The sequence below is a fragment of the Sinocyclocheilus anshuiensis genome, unplaced genomic scaffold (assembly GCF_001515605.1).
Source record: "Sinocyclocheilus anshuiensis isolate Anshui unplaced genomic scaffold, SAMN03320099.WGS_v1.1 scaffold698, whole genome shotgun sequence".
NCBI lineage: Eukaryota > Metazoa > Chordata > Actinopteri > Cypriniformes > Cyprinidae > Sinocyclocheilus > Sinocyclocheilus anshuiensis.
Window position 1 is genome coordinate 109,668 of NW_015544168.1, and position 4,470 is coordinate 114,137.

The window sequence follows — 4,470 nt, forward strand, 5'->3', positions numbered from 1 at the left end:
AATCTATGGGGTATTGTCAAGAGGAAAATGAGAAACAAGAGACCAAAAAATGCAGATGAGCTGAAGGCCACTGTCAAAGAAACCTGGGCTTCCATACCACCTCAGCAGTGCCACAAACTGATCACCTCCATGCCACGCCGAATTGAGGCAGTAATTAAAGCAAAAGGAGCCCCTACCAAGTATTGAGTTACATGTACAGTAAATGAACATACTTTCCAGAAGGCCAACAATTCACTAAAAATGTTTTTTTATTGGTCTTATGAAGTATTCTAATTTGTTGAGATTTGTTGGGTTTTTGTTAAATGTGAGCCAAAATCATCACAATTAAAAGAACCAAAGTCTTAAACTACTTCAGTCTGTATGCATTGAATTTATTTAATACACGAGTTTCACAATTTGAGTTGAATTACTGAAATAAATTAACTTTTCCACAACATTCTAATTTATTGAGATGCACCTGTATCTATACATAAGATATATCTATAATACTATAATTTGATGTATTTATTTCTTTATATCTGTGTGTTATATTTATTTGTAAAATGTATTAAATAGTTATTTGAAGTAAATCTTGGCAAAATATATATATTATATAAATTCTTGTACAATATGTAAATTCAATGGCATATTCAATTGAGATTACATAGTTCCAAAGTAATCTCTCAAATTAGTTTTTTTATTTTTATTTATTTTTTTCATTTATTTGCTGATAATTTCTTTGAATTAACTTTGTATTAACCAAGTATGTATTGTAGACACACACACAATAACATTGCATTTTTGACTTCTTTATATCTTGATTTCAATTTATTTATATAAATAAACAAAAGAAATAATTATTATATTATAATTATATATATATATATATATATATATAGTTACAGCACCCTCACTAATTTAAGAAGCACCATCAGTGATTTGATTCTGGAGCCGGGCCTGACTGGATGAAAACAAGGCAGAAACAACCTTAATGAACAAACTATGTAAAATGTGTTTCATGTTTATGTAAATATGCAAAATACCGTGAATTGCTCACCTCTCCTCAGACGACTCGACGATCGTTCTGTACAAAAGCTCTTTGACTCGCTCCCTCATCAGACAATGACTTAACCTGCAGCGTTTGTTCACGGTTCCTCCAGGAAGTAATTTCAGACAGACTTCTGAGACAACATAACGGTTTCTCGCTAACTTTTAATGCATTTAAATAGTCATTATTATAATGAATAACATTTACTAATAGATTTTTTTATAATTAAAATAAAATAAATTTAAATAACATTTAATTTAATGGTTTGTATTATATAATTCATAAAATGTACTTTTCAGTTTATGTATTAGCAATACATCACATAAAATGTAGTGTACACTATTGTCGCAATGCATTGACCAAACACCACTTTTCCGTTAAGAGGCAATATTGATTTCCAGGGGCATTTTTTACCTTTGTATTTACACAGACTGTTTAATGCTGCTCAGGTGTATTTATTTGCAAAAAAAAAAAAAAAAATAGCATAATGCAATTAGCTTATAAATGAAAGAAACAGGAACTCATTCGAGGGTGAATCTGCAGTATCATGACAAAATTGTTGATTACTGCTCTTGATTTTGTAATAATGATTATTAACGATGATTAATAGAAAGTATTTTTGTGAGGAAAAATCATGTCATCCTTGAGATCGGTTTGGGCCATCGCTAATTTCTGGTCTTAAACAACCCAGATGTGATGTGAAATGGTGGTTAGACCTGTGCATATTGATGAGGTGAGGTAGATGTCATGGTTTGAAAAGCTCCGGTTAGAAATGTCAGAGCTTTGCCTGAGGAAGAGTCTGTGGTTCGGTAGACGTGCACTCCGCTTTAGCGTCATCATGTCCTCCAGCCCCGCTCTGCCAAGTGACAGACGCCCATGACTCATCGCTGCTGATCTCCCAGAATCTGCAGAAAGAGACGTGAAACGTGAGAGGAGAGACTTATAGAACCAAAAAGAGGAGTACTGAGACTTAAGTAACTGCTTACTTACAGACCAGCTGTGAGCTTTATTAGACCCTGTGCCAGTGTTAATGTGATTTAACTGACCAGAATCACCGAGATCCACTCAACATCCAAGCATCAGATGTGTATACGGCTCTGATATTACCCATCATCACAAGCCAGTAATGGATGGGACTGCTGCTGAGCTGGATAACTGCAGAAGTGGAAATGCAGTTAAAGGGAAATGTTAGATGAAATGGCTGCATTTACAGAGCACAGTGTGAGAGAGATTACCAGCGTCTTTAAACGCTCATTTTAGTCAGGGAGCTGTTGAGGTAATTGCTTATGTCAGTTTCATCTGGAAAAAAAGTGGAATGTTGCTTTTATGCTACACAACAAGACATCAGTAAGCACATTCAGAAACTTTGTTCTTGTATGATGTCTGTATTTCCAACAATTGCATCTAGGGCTGCATGATAAATCGAAATGGAATCGAAATAGCAATTCAACAGAAGCTGCGATTGTCATGCGTATCTTTCAGTGAAGCACGGTTCTGTGATCAGCAGTAAATCTCCATCCAAAGGCCAGAGGTCGCTCTCGTATAATTTTTTCAGTATTACATGACATTGTGGGTGTATATTAGCACAATTTGTTGTTGTTTTGTGGCGTCTGGCAGAGCTTTAGGACCCAGAACAAGTGGTGAAGTGTGATGTCAGACATAACAAACAGATATTCTAAACCACTCCTATCCAACCGTGAATCTGCTATGAGCAAGAGGTGGAGAGGAGGTGCACCACAATTTTGACAATATATGGTTTATCTGAGTTATTATTATTATAATTTTAATTAAAATAAAGTATATTTATAATACAATGCCTTTATCACTGCTTGGAATACTATGAAATATGTTGCGTGCCTTATTCTCAGTGGTGGAGGTAACGAATTACAACTACTCACGTTACTGTAATTAAGTAGTTTTTTCAGGTACTTGTACTTTTTTGAGTATATTTTTAAAGCTGTACTTTTACTTGTACTTAAATACAAATTAAGCAAAATAATCTACTTCGTTACTTTTAAATCATAGTTCGTTACTGAGTACGCCCACAATTTGAATTGATATTCAAACCTTTGACGGCACTAAAGTAGCCAATAAAGATATCTGACCGTAAACGGACCAATAAAACCCCTGATATCTGAACCTCTCTTTCCTCTCCGACAGCGAGTTTGACACACATCCGCCTCCTGTAAGTTACATTTACAGGAGGCGGAGTCTGAATATCCACGCGGGATTGCAGGTATTCCACATAACTTTAATCATTCCCGCGCAGATGTGGCTGAGCGCTTTATTGTAACATGAGAACAGTCATGTAATCGCAGAAAACTGAACGCGAGCTCTCAAATAGGCCTAACTAATACAAATGAACTGCCTGTCCTCTCACTCCGAAATTGCTTGTGCGCACTCAGACTGTGCAATCGCGATCTCTCCGTGCTTTTAAAGTAGAAATTATTTATCTTTGCTCCTGGATTAAACTTTGTCAAAAGTTATCAACCATTCAGAATAGATCCACGCCTGACCGATGAAAATCCTACTGGAAATTTTATTGGCTGTAAGTGAAATGCACCACAAAGTCTTTCAACAATCAAAGATGGAACTTTAATTTCTTTACAATGTAAGTTTATGCTAGAAATGTTTTGGAATGGGATATTTGTCTTTTGATTTGATTTGTACATATAAATATCCTAGTCTGCCTAACTGCATCACTACATTGTACAGACATTAGGGTCAAAGCTATCTGATATTCCATTTATCTAAATAAATAGGCCTAACATATATGGCTCTTAAATCACTGCTTATAAAAAATCAGTCTTGTCATGTTTCGGATACCTCAACAGAATTGAGGTCATTTGTTTTATAATTTTATTACTGAATATGTACTTGTCTTTTTTTGAAATTCAATTCAGTTTGAAATCAAATTTGAAATCAAGCTTCCTTGTGCTGTAAGCTTTTGCAACAAAGTTACCCTATTTTAAAGACACAAATACACAGAATGAGTAAATGTTTAAGATTGAGATTTTTGTTATGGTAATTGATCAATTTTTATATGTATGTAAATAAAAGCCTATATTAAAATCTGTTCATATAAAGCGAATGTGTCTTTTTAGAAGACTTGGATTAAACCAATTTCAAAGCTTGAAATAATGATTGCCTTGAAAAAATGGATGTACAATTTTTTTTTTTAAATATTAAAATTATATTATTATACTGCCAATATATGGCAGTATACAGTATGTGTTAGTTTTGCCAATTTTATTGAAAATGATTAGTCGGCATGAAATAAAAATGACCCTACTTACTTTTTAGTGCACATTACTAGTCTTGTGGTAAACAATTGAACCATTCAAGTCAACACACTGGAAAAAAAATTGTCTGCCGTCATAATCTTTAATCAAAAACTGAAAATTGGCTTCCACTCTGGAATGGCGTTCTCGCTCTGACGTCAG

General features: G+C 34.3%; 1 protein-coding gene across 1 annotated transcript in view; it reads left to right on the forward strand.

Annotated features, from left to right (window-relative positions):
* LOC107695959 (histone deacetylase 4-like) overlaps positions 1–4,470 on the forward strand; it is a 171,885-nt gene that overhangs the window by 61,342 nt on the left and 106,073 nt on the right. The window lies entirely within an intron of this gene.